The sequence below is a fragment of the Sminthopsis crassicaudata genome, chromosome 1, assembly GCF_048593235.1.
Source record: "Sminthopsis crassicaudata isolate SCR6 chromosome 1, ASM4859323v1, whole genome shotgun sequence".
Classification (NCBI taxonomy): domain Eukaryota; kingdom Metazoa; phylum Chordata; class Mammalia; order Dasyuromorphia; family Dasyuridae; genus Sminthopsis; species Sminthopsis crassicaudata.
The window spans coordinates 215,294,607-215,317,331 of NC_133617.1; positions in this window are offsets into that span (position 1 = coordinate 215,294,607).

Below are 22,725 nucleotides of genomic sequence, written 5' to 3' on the forward strand. Positions count from 1 at the left end.
TTTTATAATACATATTTTGATATCTGATAATTTCTAGGTTGCGTTTCTTCACTATTAAAAAAAAAAAGATTTTCCTTGGTATTTATGACCTTTGTCTCTCAGTTGGATATTGTTATTATTTTTCTACCTCTATAAAATAATTTTATGAAAGTTTGAATATTATTATTATTATTCTCAGCCTATCCTATCCATGAGCAATTAATATTTGTTCAATAACTTAAATCTGTCTATTTTGATGTGATAAGTGATTTATAATTGTATTCATAAATATCCTCTATGTGTTTTGACAGATTGATTCCCAAGTATTTTATATTTTATTTTATTTTATTATTAATTTTAAATTTAATTTTATTTATTTAATAATTTTTTTTTGTTATTCCTCACTGATATTCCTGCCTATATTTGTTGTTATATTTTTCATCTTTTATTGCTATAGAAAACATTTCTAGTTAAGAATGATAATGGACATCCTTAATTCACTCCTGATCTTTTTGGAAAGGCTTCTAGTTGATTTACACAAAAGATAATCCTTGGGATATAAGCCCAGTAGAAATACTGCTGGCTCAAAGGGTAGGTACAATTTGATAACTTTTTGAGCATAGTTCCAAATTACTCTCTAAAATGGTTGGATCCATTCACAGTTCCACCAACAATGTTTCAGTGTCCCAATTTTCCCACATCCCCTCCAACATTTGTCATTATCTTTTCCTGACATCTTAGCAAATCTGAGAGGTGTGTAGTAGTATCTCAGAGTTGTCTTAGTTTGCATTTCTCTTACCAATAGTGATTTCGAGCATCTTTTCATATGACTAGAAATAATTTCATTTCCTTCACCTGAAAATTTTCTGTTCAATATTCTTTGACCATTTATCAATTGGAGAATGGCATGACGTCTAATAAATTTGAGTCAATTCCCTATATATTTTATAAATGAGGCCTTTATCAGAACCTTTCAAAGTAAAAAATATTTTCCCAGTTTATTTCTTCCCTTTAATCTTTTATGCATTATTTTTGTTTATACAAAAACTTTTTAACTTAATATAATCAAGATTATGTATTTTGTGATTAATCATGATCTCTAATTTTTCTTTGGCTACAAATTCCTTCCTTTTCCACAGATCTCAGAGGTGAACTGTCCTATGTTCTTCAAATTTGTTTAAAACATCATTTTTGTGTCTAGACCATGAATCCATTTCAACATTTTCTTGATACATGGTGTTAGGTGTGGGTAAATGCCTAGTTTCTGCCATACTAGTTTCCCATTTTCCCAGCAGTTTTTGTCAAGTAGTGAATTCTTATCTCAAAATCCGTGGGTTTGTCAAACAGTATATTACTATAGTCATTGACTATTTTGTCCTGTGAACTGAACCTATTTCACTGATCAACTACTCTATTTCTTGGCGAGTACCAAATTATTTTTGATGACTACTGCTCTGTATTATATTTTCAGATCTAGTACATGTAGGCCACCTTCATTTGCTTTTTTTTTCCATTAATTTTTAGAATTTCAAGTTTGGTATTTAATTTTCTCTTTTTTAGTTGCAAGTCCAAGTCATTGATCTTCTCTTTCTCTATTTTATACAAGTAAGCATCAAGAGATAAAAAATTTCCCCTTATTACCACTTTGGCTGCATCTCACACATTTTGATATGTATTCTTGTTATTGTCATTCTCTTGGATGAAATTATTGATTGTGCCTATGATTTGCTATTTCACCCATTCATTCTTTAGGATGAGATTATTTAGTTTCCAATTACTTTTTGATCTATTTTCCCCTGACCTTTTATTGAATGTAATTTTTATTGCATCATGATCTGAAAAAAAAAAATGTATTTACTATATCTGCCTTTTTGCATTTGATTTTGAGGTCTTTATGTCCTAATATATGGCCAATTTTTGCATAGGTTCCATGAAATGTCTAGAAGAAAGTATACTCCTTTCTGTCTCCATTCAATTTTCTCCAATAATTTATCTTACCTAATTTTTTCTAGTATTCCATTCATGCCTTTCCTCTTATTTCTTACTTATATTATGGTTTAACTTATCTAGTTATGAAAGAGCAAGTTTAACATTTTCCACTATTGTAGTTTTGGTGTCTTTTTCTTCTGTCAGCTCTCTTAACTGTTGCATTTGAAATTTAGATGCTATACCATTTGATACATATATATTGAGTCTTGATATTGTTTCATTATCTAAGGTATCCTTTAGCTAGATGTAGTTTCCTACCTTATCTCCTTTAATTAGATCATTTTTTGCTTTTGCTTGATCTGAGATCAGGATGGCTTATCCTGTTTTGTTTTGTTTTTTTTCCTTCACCTAAAACATAATAGATTCTGTTCCCACTTTTTACCTTTACTCTGTATGTATCTCTCTGCTATAAATATATTTCTTGTAAACAACATATTGTACGATTCTGGTTTTTAATCCAGTCTGCTCCCCACTTTTTCTTTATGGGAAAGTGTTAGGTTCTTACTAAGTGCTAAGTTGCTACTTTAGCTCAAAGTTCACACCTTTAGTTCAAACAAGCAAGTTCATTGGTTGAAGTATTTTTCCCACAAACCCCTGAGTTATCCCATGCCCATTCTGTGGGAGGATAAAAGGAGAAGTTAGAGTCTGGAGAGTCAGTTCTGGATTGGGTCAAGAAGAAGACATCCAGTAGATTCACAAGTCCAGCAATCCCGTACTTTTAGAGAGGAAGAGGGGTCTACTCTAGGTCAGAGTTGGGAGGGCTCTCTACAAGAAGAAGAGTCTGGCCAGGAGATTGAGTTGAGACAGCAGATCTCCTCCCAGAGAGTGATAGGCAGTTTCTGGAGACAACAGAACATTACATTTTGGTGTCACAATGTGGGGCAAGGATTTTTGCTTATCCTGACAAGGACTTATTCTGAGCCCTTCAGAGGAGCTAGCCGGGACCTTTGCAATTTGGCGCCCCAACAGGGACTGACAAAATCCTGATTCCAGTGGAAAAGCCTGTATTGCAGATCTCAGTGGAAAAGTTTTTCTGACCCAGAAGTGTGAGTAACAAGGAAACTTTGTTAAAGAACTAAAGTAGAATTTCAGTGAAATGGGGCAAATGACTTCTGTTCAAGGAAAATGTTTAGAGAGCATTATCAAGGTTATGAAAAGCCAAGGATTGATTATAATTTTGGAGGAGATTACTGAACTTTTAAAAGCTGTGCAGGTCATATGTCCTTGTTTTTCTCTGGAAAAAGAATTGCATCCAGATGAGTGGAAATTAGTAGGAGAGCAATTAGGTGAACACTACAATTCCAAACCAAACTTAATTTCCAAGGTACACTTCATACCTACAATTTAATCCAAATAGCTTTAAAAATTATTATTCTAAAGTAAAAGAAGAAGGCGCAAAATGGGGAGGTATCAACTAAACTAGGTGAAAAAGATGAATCAGATAACAATGAAGTTAAGTACAATTCTGAGCAACAGGAGCATTTCCCATCTCCTGCCTCAATTAACCCTTCAGGAGTGGAGCAAGAAGGAGGAGGGGAAGAGACAGAAATACAAACAGAATTGCCTGTTAAGCAGCCTATGACAAGATTAGAAAAAGCATTGGTTAAAGCCAAGAGAGAAGGACAGGATATAAGTGATTTTATACATGCATATCCTCTGATTGAAGATATTGACTCTGTAGGTCAAAAAAGGAGAAGATATAATTAATAAGATTAATATTAATAAATTTAAATTAAAGATTTGAAAAAAGGTTGTACCCTTTATGGGGCTACATCAGCTTATGTTAAAATGCTACTAGATGGTTTGTCTTATGAAGTCCTAATCCTGAATGATTGGAAATCCATAGCAAGGACATGTTTAGAACCTGGACAAAACTTACTGTGGCTTGCAGAGTTTCATGAATTATATAAGATCCAAGTTAGATGCAATATAGAAATAAGAGTTAACACACAATTCACTTTTGAGCAATTAGCTGGTGAAGGTCAGTATGGCGAGAATTCAGAACAGATTAATTATCCCATGACAGTGTATGAGCAAATTACTAAGGCTGCAATAAAAGTTTGGGGTTTCCTCCCCGGACAGAAAGATTTGGGAGAGGCTTTCACTAAAATAGAGCAAGGTCCCAATGAACCTTTTGTGGATTTTGTGGGACATTTGCAAACTGTTGTCAAAAGAACTATTGGAGAAAATGCAGCTACAGAAATAATGACCAGACATCTGGCTAAGGAAAATGCCAATGAGATTTGCAAAAGAATTATATGGGGACTAGACAAAGCTGCTTCTTTAGAGGAGATCATAAGACTTTGTGCTATAGTAGTAACAAATGCTTTTTACACCCAGACTAAACATGGAAAGACAGGGTTCCTCCTGGCAAGGGACTTCTAGAGAATGTTTCCAATGTGGAAAAATTGGACATCTATGAGCTCAGTGTATTTATGGAGACAGAGTGAGAAGACAAGGTGGGAGAACAAGACCCAATATCCCATGTCCAAAATGCAACAGAGGACTCCATTGAGCATCAGAGTGTAGACTAATTCAGGGAAATGGGATGAGGGGTCCAGGTTCAAGGCCCCAGGCAAAAAAAGACTCGGGGCATGATTTCAACTGAGGTTACACCCAAAGAGCCTTTAGAAGGTCAGGACTCTGATGTGATCTATCAGCCAAAAAGCAATCACATGGAAGAAAGGGATTACCTGATCAGTCAGCCAAAAGGCAATCAGATTGCAAAAATGGATTACACTAGGGGAGAATACAGGCCTTTTAAACCAACAGGGCTGTGTCCAGTGCAAACAACTCCCATGTAATTGCCATATAATGAGAAGAGATTTAGAAAGTGATAAATAGAAGGAAATTAGATCACTTAACTGCCTGAGGGGGATTGTTTGCTTGTATTTCTTCAGATGGAGAAGGAATCAGATGGGTGCCAACGAGTCATATTCGCCTTGTCCTTTGTCCATCAGAGAGAGACAAAAAAAAAGAAAGATCTCAAAACAAAGGAGAATATCTAAGAAACATCTGACACTGAAAGAGCGTGGCTGATAAAGAGACTGTTAAAGATTCCCTAACACAAGATAAGACTGTTAAAGAACTTTAAAACCAGCAGGAATCATTGGATTTTATAACACAAGATGAGACTAATGGACTTATGGACATCTATAAATTCTCAATTTATGATTATTTGATCATGTTATTTGTTACATTCTTCTAGCATGTGTTATGTTACTATGTTACTATGTGTTTATGTAATTATGCATTTATGTGTAATACCTCCCATATTGATGGATTTATGTTTCAAGGTCATGACCACCCTATTTTCTAAATCAAAAGAAAGGGGGAGACGCTAGGTTCTTACTAAGTTCTAAGCTGGTACTTAGCAATTCTCTAGCTCAAAGTTCACACCTTTAGTTCAAACAAGCAAGTTCATTGGTTGAAGTATTTTTCCCACAAGCCCCTGAGTTATCTCATGCCCATTCCCTGGGAGGATAAAGGGAGAAGTTAAAATCTGGAGACTCAGTTCTTGATTGGGTCAAGAAGAAGACATCCTGTGGATTCACAAGTCCAGCAATCCCGTACTTTAGAGAGGAAGAGGAGTCTACTCTAGGTCAGAGTTGGGACGGCTCTCTACAGGCAGAAGAGTCTGGCCAGGAGATTGAGTTGAGACTGCAGATCTCCTCCCAGAGAGTGATAGGCAGTTTCTGGAGACAACAGAACATTACAGGAGAGTTCACCCTATTCACAGTTATTGTTAAAACTAATAATTCTGTATTTCTTGCCATTTTACTAATTATACTTTTCTCTTTCCTTTTCCCCTTTCCCTCCTCCTCAGTATTTTACAATGAGTACTATTTGCCTCAAGCAACCCTCCCCCTTTAAAGTCCCTCCCCCTTTCTTATACCTTTCCCCTACTATTTCTGTTTTCCTTTCTATTTAGCCTACCCCTTCCTTTTTCCCCTTTCGCCTCCCACTTTTCTATAAGATGAGAGAAGTTTGGAAACCAAATATGTGTAATATTCTCTCTCAGCCAAATCTGATAAGAATAAGATTTACACAATGTTCAACCTTCATCCTTTCTTTACCTCAATTATAATAATTTTCCTTTGCCTCTTCATGAGATGCAATTTCCTTCATTTTACCTCTACTTTCTGTTTTTCCAAAGCAATCCCCTTTCCACCTCTTTTCTTTTATATATTATAACAATAAAATCAAATTATACATGCATTCTCTATGTATACCCATAACAGAGATATAGTCCTCCAGAGCTCTTTTCTTTTTACTTTTTTATGCTTCCCTTGATTTCTATATTTGGAGGTCAAATTTTTTTTGTATGTTCTGGCATTTTCATCAGAAATAAATGGAGTGCCACCTGTTTCACTGAATATGCATTTTCTTTCCTAAAAGAATATGCTCAGTTTAGCAGGGTAATTTATTCTTGGCTGCATTGCAAGTCCCTTTGCCTTTTTGAATATCAGATTCCAGGCTCTTTGACACTTTAACTTGGAAGGTGCTAAGTCCTGGGTAATCCTTCTTGTAGTTCCTCAGTATTTGAATTGTTTCTTTCTGACTGCTTGTAATACTTTTTTCTTGGTTTGACAGTTCTGAAATTTAGGCACAATATTTCTTAGAGTTTTCTTTTTGGAGTCTTTTTCAGGAGATGATTGGAGAAGTCTTTCAATGCTTATTTTGCCTTCTGATTCTAGGACATTGAGCTAATTCTCTTTGATGATTTCCTGTAAGATAATATCTGGTTCTTTTTTTTTCATCATTTTTTTTTTTCAGGAAGTCCAATGATCCTTAGACAGTCTCTCCTACATATATTTTTCAGGCCTGTTTTTTTTTTTTTTTTTTTTTTTCCCCAAGTATATATGTATATATTTTACATTTTTTTTTCTATATGCCCCCCCCCTTTTTTTTTTGTTTTGCTTGAGTGATTCTTAATGTCTCATTTAATCTTTCATTTCGATTTATTCAGTTCTGATTTTTAATGAATTATTTTGTTCATTTACTTTTTCTACTTCTTTTTTTATTTGGCCAATTTAATTTTTAAATGAGTTGTTTTGTTCTATGGATTTTTTTTTTCCATTTCACAAATTCTGTGTTATTTTCCTTTTTCATTTAACAAATTTTCTTGGAGTTGTTTTCTTTTTCCATTTTGTCAAATCTATTTTTAAAGGAGTTATAAACTTTTTCCATTTCACTAAGTCTGTTTTGTAGTGAATTTTTTTAAGATTAATTTCTGTGTTGCCTTTTACAAATCCTTTTGCAAAGTTTTCATTTTCTTTTCCCATTTTTCTTCTAGCTCTCTTTTAAGATCCTTTTACTTTCTTCTAGGAGAACCTTGTGTGATGGTGACCAATTTATATCATTCTTTGGTGCTTCATCTTGATATGATCTGGTTTTATTCTCCTCAGGGTTTGAAATCTGTTCTTCTCTTTTACCTTAAAAACAATTTATGATCAGAGTTCATTTTTGCTTTTTGTACTCATTTTTTTCACCAATAATTTTTTAAAGTATACTCCAGAGTATATTATACATACTTTTTATCTTCTAAAAGGCTTTTTTTTTTCTTAAATTCAGTTTTCTTGATATGTATTTGAATTTTTATGTACTAAAGATATGGTGAATATAGGTGGGAAAATTGTTTGCTCCTTCTTACTATTATTCTCCAGAGATCTATCAAAATTATTCTTTTCTAAAATTTTATTCATTGTCTTAAATTTTGTTGTTGTTGTTTTTGTTTATTTTATTATTTGATCTATCTTGGTCTGACAGGGACAAATTGAAGTCCCATGTCAGTATAGTTTTACTGGCTATTTCTTCCTTAAACTAATTTAACTTTTTTTTCAAATATTTGAATGCTTCATTATTTGTTACACATATATTAAATATTGATATTACTTTATTTCTATGAACATAGTTTCCTTGAATATATATTTTAGTTGTCTATTGTTGATTTCCCTAAGCTTCTCTCATTTAATCTTTATTTTTGTTTTCCCTTTAAACAATTTCTCTGTTTAGCTCCTTTAACAATTCCTGCTGGACTTGTATTCAGTTTGAATGTTTCTTTAAAGCTTAGCTTATATATGTTTTCAAATGATTGTGTTCTTCTGACTTAGTGTCTTGAGCTTCCTTGTCTCCTGTTTTTATAACGAGATTTTTGTTTTTGTTGTTTGATCATTTTTACAGGTTTTTTCCTTGACTTTGAAGTATTCATTTGAACAGTTGTGTGAGTGAGATGATTAGTCTGACCTTCTGTAGCTAAGTCTAGGACTCTATAGATCCATAGGATCTATAGGACTCTATAGTGCTTCCAAGAGGTGATTATCTTGGAAGACTTCTGGTCACTATTTTCCAGGTCTGTGTTCTGGTCTTTATCTTGGTAGAAGCCAATGCTCCCTTCTAGAGGCAGATCCTGACTTCCATGGACCTGCTTGCTATTCAGGACTGGGTAATAGGTAAGGAGGCTACGAAATGGTGTTCATTTTTAAGTCTAATATTAACAAAGGGTCCTCTATTGTATCTTTCTTACAAGGCTTTTTTAGTCTTGTTACTATATTGCTGCTGTTGCTGCTGCAGCTACTGCTACTGTAGCCTCCATGCCCCATTTCTGGTAGTGCTTCCACCGAGTAAACTTTCAGCAAACTTCCTTCCCAGAGCCCATAAATAGACTTGTCTTTTCTTAATCTGTCCTGAACTGGGGGAATATGAGATATTATGATCTGTTTTGTATGTTTGTTCATAATCATAAAAGTTTAATTTGAAGCATTTTTAAAAGGTTTTTAGAAAGTTGGATTAGGAGAACTCAGAAGAAATATTCAATTCCCTTGCCATCTTGACTTTCCCTCCAGCACAGGAATTGATAGCTATTGATAATATCTATTATTTTGGTTCTTAAATGTAAGGGTACAAAGAAAGGTCAGGCAAGTGCAATTGAGATGTAAGGAGACCAATGGTCTTTATCCCCTTATGTGCTTAAGAGTTGAGTACTTAGGGACTTCATGGGTGGGATCTCCACCCATGGAGGGAACCTAGATCTTGCTCTGAAGTCTAGGTCAAGTTTGAGATGTAGACTTCATCTTTGATTGGCTTGTGTCTGTGACCTCACTGACCCTATTTAAGCTTGGGACAAGAAGCGCCCCTTCCCTTTTTCTCTTTCCTCTTCCTTTTTTCCTTTTTTCTCCCTTGAGCCTGGACTGCGAGGTTGCTGCTAAGGTATGTGCAGGAGGTCATAGGGTAGATATGATTTACGGGAATAAAGTTTAAGATTGCCGCTCATTTAAACTCTCCAGTGCTCTGTTATGCTTCAACTACTTTCTATGAGATAGTAGCCAGAGGATTCTGAGGACCTCAAAATAAAGGCGAGATTGATGATTTACCAGATTTTCTCTGATAGGCCTAGGAATAAGGACAGATTAATATTAATTAGGGAGAGTAAAATATACCCTAACATTTAAAGAGATCACACTGACTAACATAAGGATCCTGATTTTAATAACTGTAAGATATTTTGTAATATAATAGCTCCAATCAGTTCTTTTATGATTTAAAGAAATCTCATTCTCACAGCAAATTTATTGAATAATAATTTATTGATACCAAAACACTAGTGATAGTGAAGTTAGAAATTGTTACTAAAAGCTTTATTAATTTCATTCAGATATATGTGAAAGTTGTCATTGTTTGTCCTTTATTCTGGAAGAGGACCAAGATGTCAGGGAGGTTATGGCATGGCATGAAAGTGAACTGGATTTAAATGAAGGAGGACAATGCTAGGTTATCTGCCTCACTTTCCCCTACAGAACCATCTGGGTCCTATGGCCAGATACAGATCAGGTTGACTGGAAATGTCCCTAGATGCAAAGGGAAACCCTGAACTTTTACAAATTAGGTCTTAAATTGGTCTCAGTTTGACTAAGACTACATCTATTCAGAGTTTTAGCTTAAACAGCAATTGAAGCAAAGAATGGACTCTTTCATCAAGTCAAAAAAAAAAATTAAAATCAATCAATCAATCTGGAAGAGGAAGACCCTCAGCATTTCTGGCCAAAACAGAAATGATTATTATTTACATTTATTCTGACTCAATCAGTACCCTGCCATTGACCAATTTATCTTGGCCTGTGATCTGTTGTTGGCCAAACAAAGAGAATGGTTTTGGTTTTAGGATGGATCACTAAGAAAGGAATCCAACCATTAAGCCCTGAGGCATTTTGGAGGGTTCACTATTGTTTATAAAAGTTTGCTGGCTTTATCCAAACTGCACAGTGACTATGAAGGTCCTCTGATTAATGAGACTTACTTCATTTTACATTTGGAAATACAAAAGAAACCATCTTGTTTTACAAAAACAACATTCTAGGAGATGCCTAAAATAATCCAATTAGCTATCAGCCAGATAAGAATTCTCATAATATTTGATACAATTCTTTTGGTATTTAATAATATCAATGGTCTTTATTTTCTCTTTCATTCTGTTGTCACAGGAAAAGCTTTTATTAAGCATTAACTGTGCTTTAGCTCAAGACTTCTTAAACTTTTCCCCCTCAAGACTCCTTTTCTTTAGAAAAAAAATTAAGTGACCCCACCTGGAATTTGAATAAAAGTTTTTCTGACCATGCAGAGTGCTCATTTTTTTTTTTTTTTAAACCAAGTGCGAATCCAACTCACTTCCAGTTAATCAATGATGGACAGAAATAACTACACCCAGAGAAGGAACACTGGGAAGTGAATGTAAATTGTTAGCATTACTGTCTATCTACCTAGGTTACTTCTACCTTCAGAATCTAATACTTAATGTGCAACAAAAAAAAAAAAAAAAATGGTATTTACACACATATATTGTATCTAGGTTATATTGTAACACATGTAAACTGTATGGGATTGCCTGTCAACAAGGGGAGGGAGTAAAGGGAGGGAGGGGATAATGTGGAAAAATGAATACAAGGGATAATGTTATAAAAAAAAAATTACTCATGCATATATACTGTCAAAAAAAATTATAAATAAAATTAAAAAAAAAAGCTTCAGTGAAGTTTGGAAGTACAATCGAGGTAAGTATTGCCAGAAACACCTAATTTTTTTATTTTGAATTAATTTTTGGTTGTTGCATTCAGAAACTTCTAATGACACCTGATTTTTTGTGACTCCCTTACTCCCCCCACACACACATAAGTGCTGTGCTAAATGCTGAGGACGCAAAAAAAAAAAAAAAAAAAAAAAAAAAAAGTCAACCAATTCCCATGTGACCAACTTAATTTGATTCAAATTTGAAACAGTGTTCTTGTAGGAGAATCTTAATGAAAGCCCAGTTCTTTGAAGGAATTCTCTGAACTATATTCCCTAGCTACTTGTGTCAATATTTGAGAATGCGGAGACATTTCTCAGGCTTTGGGTGATGATTATTCCCTACTCAAAACAAGAAGCTTAAAAATGATTGTAGATCAGGAAATCTTATGGGAGCAGAAGAGGTGTGAATAATGAATTGGTAAGTGGCAATAGATCAGGAACATTTTAAGATTTGCAAAGCACTTATCCTACAACTACTAAGTGAATTTGGAGGAACTACAAATAATGTATTGTTACCCACATTTTATAAAGGACTTGAGTTTATAAGACAAAGTGATCTATCACTAGTTGCATATGCAAACATAGCTCTTATTATTTTAGGTCAAAAGAGCTTTACCTTCTGTTCATATTGGCTTCCAATCACTTTAAAACAAAACATGTTTTTCTATGACTTATTGGGAAAAGTATTGTACTGAGGGATTGATCAGGTATGGATTCGAATCCAGACTCCTTCATTTCCTCTTCGGATCTATGCTTCCTCCATTATAAAATAAAATATTTGATGATCCTCAAATTGGGTGAGGAAAAGGACAATAATATAATAACAAAAAAGAATTGTTATTGAAAGTGATAAACTCATATTTTGAATTCCAGGTTGCAAATTCTATTAATGACCATACAAAATGGCAATTGGAATCTTCTGACTCCATCTAAATGGAGTCTTCAATGAAATCAATTATGGTTCTTTTATTCAGGTTACTACTTTTATGTAACTTAGAATCACTCAGCAGTTGTTACAGATAAGGGAGTTTCATTAGTTACTATTTAGCTAAGCAGCCATTTTATGTAAGCCATTTTATGTATGCCCAAATGGAAAAAAAAGCAGTGTCATTTTTTATAGGTGGAACCAATTTGTTTTATCTTTACTTCTGTATAGTTTTTCTCAAATCACTTGTTTTATACAATTACTTTCTTAAAGTCAATATCTTTACTCTTCTGTAAAACATATACTCGCACAATTGTCTTAATCACAATGATACTAATACTGATAGAGCTGAGAGATGAAAGTGGCTGTAAGACTGCCATAAACCACCTAGAATTTAATGTTAAATTTTCTTTTACTGCCCTTTAAAATAAAACATATAGAAATAAAAAGCTGATATTGTTATATGATCCTGTCTTACAAATGCTATAATGATTGGAGGAAATTATTATGCTATGATGGACAGGTAGTTCCAATAGAAGTTATTTAAAGCTTTTTTTAACATCTTTAACTGTTGTTACTTTATATTACCTTTCCATACCTCAACTTTCATTCATGTGAAAGCAAAAACCCATGAGGATAATCAAACAATCTGTCAAACACAATCTGCACATTTGAGGCTTTAGCTCACTAAGGCTTCAGCAGATCTTACAGGTTGATGAGAATGTTGCTATTATTAGAAATGACAAGTTATAGTCTACCTATAAAAAATCCTTGGCAAGTTTGACCAAAAAAAAAGCAAATTAATTTTTATGAAAAAGTTGAAATTCTTCATTTGAAATCTTTTAGATTGTGGTAATATTTTCCAACAACCATTACTAGGATTAATATTATTTTAAGAAGGCTTAAATTTGTATTTAGAGGTAGAGAATGAAATAAATCAGTGAAACTTTATTAACAGTACTGGACCACTTGCTCATGGTTCTCTGTAATTTCAGACAAGTAGTTTATTATATGAAGTTATAAGATGATACCTATTGTAAGATTTATATTAGTACATTGATGTTAATTCTGATAATGTTTGTTGTTTAGAAGTAGCTTTTACAAATTGATAGCAATATTAAGAAAAATACAACTTTTAATAAAAATGTAAAAATATAAATAAGTATAAAATGGTATTTTACAATGGAAAAACTTCTTAAAGTAAAAATATTTAGGGATAAATGCAAATAGAGGCAAAGTAGGCTACCCAAAAAGGGTTTGTTTCCTTTAGCAGATTGAAAGAACAAAGGAAATCACACACACACACACACACACACACACACACACACACACACACACACACACACACACTACAAACAGAACAAAACAAAACACTACTCTTTTAAAATGTGTTTTCCTTATGTAATGAAAGCCTATGCTTTCGTTTTCCACTTTTTACAACTTCTTCTTTCTACTTGGGTTTATGCCCAAAACAGAATTAAAAAGTTCTATCTTAAAAACTTCTCCTCACTTTAAACTCTAATTCTCCTGATGAATTAAGTATTTTTAGGATTTTTATCCAGAAGGATTTGAGATGGCTTACAGAAATAAACATAAAATGGGGCAGTTAAAGATTAAAAACAGAACAAAGATGATCAAAAAAGAGCTGAGGGAATAGATGATCCTTGGCACCTGAAATGAACTAATTTGGCCATTAAATTTGGCTGTGAGTTTCCTAGCATCAAAGACAAAAAGTAAATGATTTTGGTAACAGTTGTCTGCTGAATATTGAAAGAAAGCAGCACAGAATTAGATTTTTTGAAGAAGTAAACTAAAAAGAGAAAATTATTTATAAGCATTTATAAGATTTCTGAGTAACGGTAGATTATATCTTCAATGAGTTTTATAAGAAAACAAAAATGTTTCTTGTATCAACTATAAAGTCAAAGGGCATTACTTTAAATAATAAGTTATTTTATACATTTCTTTAGAGAGTGAAAACAAATGATTTAAATATTGGTGTAAGAAAAAGAATTCAGGAGTAAAAATTAGAATATTATTCAGATGTTGACTGCCAATTATTAATTTTTTAATGTTGTTAATATCACTTTATCTCTAACTTCAGATTTATTATATATACAAATTAAGGAACTATTACAAGAAAAACTCTTAGATAACTATAAATATTAATCCCTTAATACAATTACAAGGATAAATGTTGTAATGCCTAAAATATTCCAGCATTAATATCTCACAAGTTCATGGTATTTAGAAGCATCATATACCTTAGAGATTATTTTAGTCCAGATGCATGGTAATGTAAATTTACATTATAAATATAAATTATTATATTTTATAGATAAGCAATCAGGAGAACTTGAGTTGTCCAAGATTAAACAGGTAATAAATAGAAGAACCAGGCTTCAAATAAGGCTTTTGTCTTAAAAAATATTATCATTCAAATATCTAATGTTTTCTTTTTTTATTATTATAGCTTTTTATTTACAAGACATATGCATGGGTAATTTTTGGCATTGACAGTTGCAAAACCTTTTGTTCCAATTTTTCCTCTCCTTCCACCTTTTACCTTTTACCTTTACCTTCCACCCTTACCCAGATGGCAGGTAGACCAATACATGTTAAATATGTTAAAGTATATATTATGTTATATATATACTATATAATATATATATAGTATATATATATATATAGTATAGTATATATAATATGTTAAAGTATATATTAAATACTATATATCTATACATATCTATATAGTTATTTTGCTGCACAAAAATAATTGAACTTTTAAATAGTGTATAATTAACCTGTGAAGGAAATCAAAAATGCAGGCAGACAAAAGTAGAGGGATTAGGAATTCTATGTAGTGGTTCATACTCATTTCCCTGAGTTCTTTTGCTGTGTGCAGCTGGTTCAATTAATTACTGTTTTAATGAAGCTGATTTGTTTCATCTCATTGTCGAAGAGGGCCACGTCCATCAGAATTGATCATCATATAGTATTATTGTTGAAGTATATAATGATCTCCTGTTCTTGTTCATTTCACTCAACATCAATTCATGTAAGTTTCTCCAGGCTTTTCTGAAATCATCCTGCTGGTCATTTCTTACATAATAATAATATTCCATAGCATCCATATACCATAATTTATTCAGTCATTCTCCAATTGATGGGCATCCACTTAGTTAACAGTTTCTGGCCACTACAAAGAGGGCTGCCACAAACATTTGTGCACATACAGGTCCCTTTTTCTTCTTTAAGATCTCTTTGGGATATAAGTTCAGTAGTAACACTGCTGGGTCCAAGGGTATGCAAAGTTTGATAACTTAGATCACCTACAGTTAGAGAGAGTGGAGTTTTATACTTATAAAATTGCTAGTATAGTATTTGGAGAGTTGGAACTCCTCTTTTCTTACCCCGTGATAATGAGCATAATTCCAAATTGCCCTCTAGAATGACTGAATGTATTCACAATGCCTCCAACAATATATCAGTGTCCCTCTTCTCACATCCACTCCAACATTCTGCATTACCTATCCCTATCATTTTAGCCAATCTGACAGGTGTGTAGTGGTATCTCAGAGAGGTCTTAATTTGCATTTCTCTGATTAATAATGACTTGGAGCATCTTTTCATATGGCTAGAAAGTTTCAATTTCTTCATCTGAGAATTAACTGTTCATATCCTTTGACCATTTATCAATTGGAAAATGACTTGATTTCATAAATAAATTAAAGTCAATTCTCTATTTTGGAAATGAAGCCTTTATCAGAACCTTTGACTATAAAAATGTTTTCCCAGTTTATTGTTTCCCTTCTAATCTTGTCTACATTAGTTTTGTTTGTAGAAAAAAATTTTAATTTGATATAATCAAAATTTTCTATTTTGTGATCAATAATGATCCCTAGTTCCTTTTTGGTAATAAATTCCTTCCTCTTCCACAGGTCTGAGAGGTAAACTATCCTATGTTCTTCTAATTTGTGTCTAATATCATTCTTTGTACCTAGGTCATGAAACCATTTTAACCTTATCTTGGTGTGAAGTGTTAAGTATGGGTCAATGCCTAGTTTCTGTCATAATAATTTCCAATTCTCCCAGCAGTTTTTGTCAAACAGTGAATTTTTACCCCCAAAGCTGGGTTCTTTGGGTTTGTCAAATACTAGATTATTGAAGTTATTGACTATTTTGTCCTTTGAACCTAACCTATTCCACTGATCTTAGCCAATACCAAATGGTTTTGGTAACTGCTGCTTTATAATATAATTTTAAATCTCATACAGCTAGGCCACCTTCATTTAATTTTTTTTTTTTTCATTAGTTCCCTTGAAATTTTTGACATTTTGTTTTTCCATATGAACTTGGTTGTTATTTTTTCTAAGTCATTAAAATAGTTTTTTGGGAGCCTGATTGGTATTACGCTAAATAAATAGATTAGTTTAGGTAGTATTGTACTCTTTATTATATTTGCTTGCTCTATCCAAGACCATTTAGTATTTTTCCAATTGGTTAGACAGACTTAATTTGTATGGAAAATGTTTTGTAGTTTTGCTCATATACTTTCTGAATTTCCCTTGTCAGATAGATAGCTAAATATTTTATACTATTGGTAGTTACTTTAAATGGAATTTGTAACTCTAACTGTTGGATTTTGTTAGTAACATATAAGAATGCTGATGATTTATGTGGGTTTATTTTGTATCCTACAACTTTGTTAAAGGTGTGGATATTTCTAATAGCTTTTTAGTAGAATCTTTGGGGTTCTCTAAATATACCATCATATCATCAGCAAAGAGTGATAATTTAGTTTCCTCACTACCTACTCTAATTTCTTTAATCTCTTTCTCCACTCTTATTGCCAAAGCTAACATTTCTAATACAATATTGAATAGTAATGATGATAGTGGGCAAGCTTGTTTCACCCCTGATCTTAATGGGAATGGTTGCAATCTTTCCCCATTACATATGATTCTTATTGATGATTTTAATTAGATGCTACTGATTATTTTAAGGAAAAGTCCATTTATTCCTATATTCTCAAGTGTTTTTTAACAGAAATGGATGTTGGATTTTATCAAATGCTTTTTCTGCATCTATTGAGGTGATCATAGGCTTTTTGTTAACTTGGTTATTAATATGGCCATATATACTGATAGTTTTCCTAATATTGAACCAGCCTTGTATTCCTGGTATAAATCCTACTTGATCATGATGTATTATGATGGGGATGATATTCTGTAGTCTTTTTGCTAATATTTTATTTAAGATTTTAGCATCAGCAGCATCAGTATTCATTAGGGAGATTGGTTTATACTTTTCTTTCTCCATTTTCAACCTACCTTGTTTGGGTATCAGTACCATGTCTGTGTCATAAAAGGAATTTGATAGGACTTCTTCATTCCCTGTTTTTTCAAATAGTTTCTATAGCATTGGGGCTAATTGTTATTTGAATGTTTGGTAGCATTCATATCTAAATCCATCTGGTCCTGGAGATTTTTTCTTAGGGAATTGCTTAATAGCTTGTTCTATTTCTTTTTTTCTGAAATGGGACTATTTAAGCGATTTACTTCCTCCTTTGTTAATCTGGGGAGCCTATAATTTTGGAGATAGTCATCCATTTCACTTAGGTTATTAAATTTATTGGCATAAAGTTGGGAAGTATCTCCTTATTATTTCTCTAATTTCCTCTTCATTGGTGGAAAGTTCCCCTTTTCATTTTTAAGACTAACAATTTGATTTTCCTTTCTCCTTTTTCTAATCATATTTACCAAAGGTTTATCTATTTTATTGCTTTTTTTCAACACTTTTTTTTTTTTTACTTTTAATATTATTATTTTCTCCTTTTAATTTTAGAATTTCAAGTTTAGTATTTGATGTGGTATATAGTCCTATTGTCTCTCAATTATAATCCTTCTCTGGGAGGAGGTTTCTTTTCTGTAAAATCTTTTCCTCTGTGAGCAGGTTTCTTGGGAGGTTTCTAGAGCCTCCAGCCAGAGTTAAGGTAGAATCTCAAATCCTCTTCTTCCTGAATCCTGGCTCTAAATCTCCTCCAGCTTCCCTAAAGTTCTCCCAGGAAATCTTATTCTTATCCCAATCTAGATTGACTCCTCAGACTCAATGCTCCTCTTTTTATCCTCCCAGAGAATGGGCTTGTGGGTACTCCCAGGGGCTTTTGGGAACTCCATTAACTAATGAATTTGCTTCTTTAAAGGTGTAAACTCCTCTAAAGTTTTGAACTAAAGGTGTAAACTCTGGGCTAGAGAATTGCTAAGTACCAGGCTAAATTAGACAACCAAGTTAACACCTAGAAATCCTAACATCTCCCCCTTTCTTTTGATTTAGAACATGGGGTGGTCATGACCTTGAAACATAAATGCATCAATATGGGAGGTATTACACATAGTTACACAAATTACATAAACACATAGTAACATAACACATGCTAGAAGTGATATAACAAATAACATTATCAAATAATCATAAATTGAGAATTTATACATGTCCATAAGTCCACTGTCCATTAGTTCATGTGCCAGAAATCCAATAATTCCTGCAAGTTTTAAAGTCCTACAATAGTCTTCATCAACAATTTTTCATCTCAAAGAATCCGAGTTAACACCTAGAAATCCAAACAATTGGGGGTTTTTAATTTGGTCTTTTTCTAGATTTTTAAGTTGCAAGCCAAATTCATTGACCTTATCGTTCTCTATTATATTCAAGTAAGCCTCTAAAGATATACAATTTCCCCTTATTACTGCTTTGGCTTCATCCCACAAATTTTGGTATGATGTCTCATCATTGTCATTATCTTGAGTGAAATTATTAATTGTGTCTCTAATTTTCTACTTCACCCAATCATTCTTTAAGATGAGATTATTTAGTTTCCAATTACTTTTTGGTCTATTTACCCCTAGCTTTTTGTTGAATGTAGTTTTTATTGCATCGTGATCTGAAAAGAAAGCATTCATTATTTCTGCCTTCCCGCATTTAATTTTGAGATCTTTATGTCCTAATATATGGTCAATTTTTTGCATAGGCTTTGTGAACTACTGAGAAGAAAGTATACTCCTTTCTGTCTTCATTCAGTTTTCTCTAAAGATCTAGCATACCTGATTTTTTGAATATTCTATTTACCTCTTTAACTTCTTTCTTATTTGTTTTGTGGTTTGATTTATCTAATTCTGAGAGTGCAAGGTTGAGTTCTTTCACTATTATAGTTTTGCTGTCTATTTCTTCTTGCAACCCTCTTAACTTCTCCTTTAGGAAGTTAGATGCTATACCGCTTGGTGCATATATATTTAGTATTGATATTGCTTTATTGTCTATGCTACCCTTTAGCAAGATATAGTTTCCTTCCTTATCTCTTTTGATTAGATCAATTTTTGCTTTTTCTTGATCTGAGATAAGGATGGCTATCCCTGCTTTTTTTTTTTTTTTTTTACTTCACTTGAAGTATAATTGATTCTGCTCCAGCCTTTTACCTTTAGTCTGTATGTATCTCCCTACTTTAAGTGTGTTTCCTGTAAAAAACATATTGTAGGGTACTGGCCTTTGATCCAGTCTGCTATGTCTTCACTTAATGGGAGAGTTCATTCCATTCACATTTATGGTTAGAATGACTAATTTTGTATTTCCTGCCATCATATTATCCCAAGATTATGATTTTTCCCTTGCCCTCCCACACCTCTTCCCCAGTGTTAGTTATGTACCCTACTTGCATCACACAGCCTTCCCTCTTTAGTATTTCTACCTCCTTTCTTTAAATCCCTTTTCCTTCCTTGTACTCTGGCCTTATGATTCTTTACCTTTTCCCTTTTCTTCTCCCCCTTTTTACTGAGGTGAGAGTGAATTCTCTGTAAAAGAAATATGCCAATTATTTTGGCATTTTTATTTTATTTGAGCCAATTCTGATGAAAGTAAGGTTCACAAAAAGGTCATCCCCTTCTTTAAATTCTCTCAGATATCATAGGTTTTCTTTGTCTCTTCGTGGGATGTAGTTTCCCTCTTTTTTCTCTCCTTTTCCTTTTTCTGACACTAACCCCTTTCCATTTCTACTTCCGTTGTTGTTGTTGTTGTTGTTGTATCAGTAAAATCAAATTATACATGTAGCCTTAATGTATATCCACAACAGAAATACACTTCTCAAGAGTTACTTTTACCTTTTTCTGCTTCTTTTGAGTCCTATGGTTGGAGATCAAAGTTTTTTGTTTAGATCTGTTTTTTTTCCTTAGAAGCAAATGGAATTCATCTGTTTCATTAAATGTCCATTTTCTTCCATGGAAGAAAATGCCAAACTTAGTTGGGTAATTGATTCTTGGCTGCAGTCTAAGCTGTTTTGCCTTTCAGAATATCAGATTCCAGGTCCTTCAATCCTTTAATGTAGAGGCAACCTGATATTGAGTGACCCTTATTGTGGCACCTCAGTATGTGAATTGTTTTTTCCTGGCTGCTTGTAATATTTTTTCCTTAGTCTGATAGTTCTGAACTTTGGCCACAATATTCCATGGATTTCTTTTTTTTAGGATCTTTTTCAGAAGATGTTCGAAGAATTCTTTCAATGCCTATTTTGCCTTACGATTGTATTACATTTGGGAAGTTATCCTTGATAATTTCCTGTAAAATCGTATCTGTTAGGATTACTAGGTGAGAACTCAGGTTGTCTGGACAGTGACAAGGTGAGAATTCAGGTTGTCTGGACAATTACAAGGTGAGAACTCAGGTTGACTTGATAGAAGGAGCAAGCTCATTGGCTGAAGTGGTTCTTCCCAGAAGCCCTTGCATTATCCCACACCCATTCTCTGGGAGGATAAAAGAGAGGACACCCAGAGATAGAAGACTCTGCACTACATCTAGCTTGACGCAGCTCTCTGCAGGAAGGGAAGTCACTTCTCTGGACAAGAGTTAACAGCAACTGCCTGGAGACAACGGTTCACTACAGGAAGAAGAATCTGTCTGAAAGATTTGAGTTGACACAGCAGATCTCTTCCCAGAGAGCGATCTGGCAGCTTCTGGAGACGACAGCACGCTACATTTAACGTCCACACGTGGGGCAAGGACTTTTGCTTATCCTGACAAGAGGAGCTAGACCAGACCTTCACAATTTGGCGCCCGAACAGGGACAGACACGGTCCTGATTCCAGTGGAAAAGCCTCCCATCTAGATCTCAGTCTCTCTGACCCAGAACCATGAGTAACAAGGAAACTTTGTTAAAGATTAAGTGAGTGTGCTAATAGATAAATAAGGAACTTAACTTCTTAAGGGCTAAACCAGGAATCTCTTATAGCTGAAATGGGGCAGATGTTAGCTATATTCAATCCCTGGACCTCAGCCGACTCAACCCCAGCCCCAGAAGCAACCTCAGCTCCACCCCCATTCAGGAGTAGTACTATAGAGAGTATAATCAAGATAATTGAGGAGCAGAGTTTACTTGTAACCTGGGTACAGATTGCTAAACTCTTGGCTGCATTAAGACACACATCCCCTTGGTTCTTAGAGGAAGAAAAGATAGATGTAGATAAATGGAAGCTAGTGGGATATGAAATGAAAGAATTTCATGCAAAAAATGGGCCTCATTCAATTTCTGCAGAAGTATTTTATATCTACAACATAGTTCAATTAGCCTTAAACTATCAAGCAAGTTGTAGGAGAAGGAAAAGTTTTAAAAATGAACAGAGGAGGAAGTGTGAGGAAAAAAGGAAAGATCAAGATCTTGCCTTAGAGCAAGAGGATTTAAATGAGGAATTAGGGTATGATTCTCTTGAAGAAGCTTCAACCCTGCCTAGAGAACAGATTATTGACAGGCCCACATCAACCCCACCTTCAGAGGTGGAGGAAGAAGGAGGGGAAGAGGCAGAAACACAAACAGAATCACCTGTGAAGCAGCCTAAGCCTATGACAAGATTAGAAAAAGCATTGGTTAAAGCTAAGAGAGAAGGACAGGATATAAGTGATTTTATACATGCATATCCTGTGATTGAAGAGATTGACTCTGTAGGTAAAAAAAGGAGAAGATATGCACCTTTAGATTTGAATAAAATTAAGGATTTGAAAAAAGGTTGTACCCTTTATGGGGCTACATCAGCTTATGTCAAAATGTTACTAGATGGTTTGTCTTATGAAGTCCTAACCCTGAATGATTGGAAATCCATAGCAAGGACATGTCTGGAACCTGGAGAAAATTTATTATGGCTTGCGGAATTTCATGAATTATGTAAAATTCAAGTCAGATGCAATTTGGAAATAGGAGTTAACACACAATTCACTTTTGAGCACTTAGCTGGTGAAGGTCAGTATGGAGAGAATTCGGAACAGATTAATTATACCATGACAATATATGAGCAAATTGCTAAGGCTGCAATAAAAGCTTGGGGTGTCCTCCCTGGACAGAAAGAGCGCGGAGAGGCTTTCACTAAAATACAGCAAGGTCCCAATGAACCTTTTGCAGATTTTGTGGGACGTTTGCAAACTGCTGTCAAAAGAACTATTGGAGAAAATTCAGCTACAGAAATAATGACCAGACATCTGGCTAAGGAAAATGCCAATGAGATTTGCAAAAGAATTATATGGGGATTAGACAAAAATGCTCCTTTAGAGGAGATCATAAGACGCTGTGCTACAGTGGGAACAAATGCTTTTTACACCCGGACAATGATGAATGCGGAAAGACAGGGTCCCTCCTGGCAAGGGCCTTCTAGAGAAACTCGGCGATGTTTTCAATGTGGAAAAATTGGACATCTAAGAGTTCAGTGTAGATATGGAGATACAGTGAGAAGACA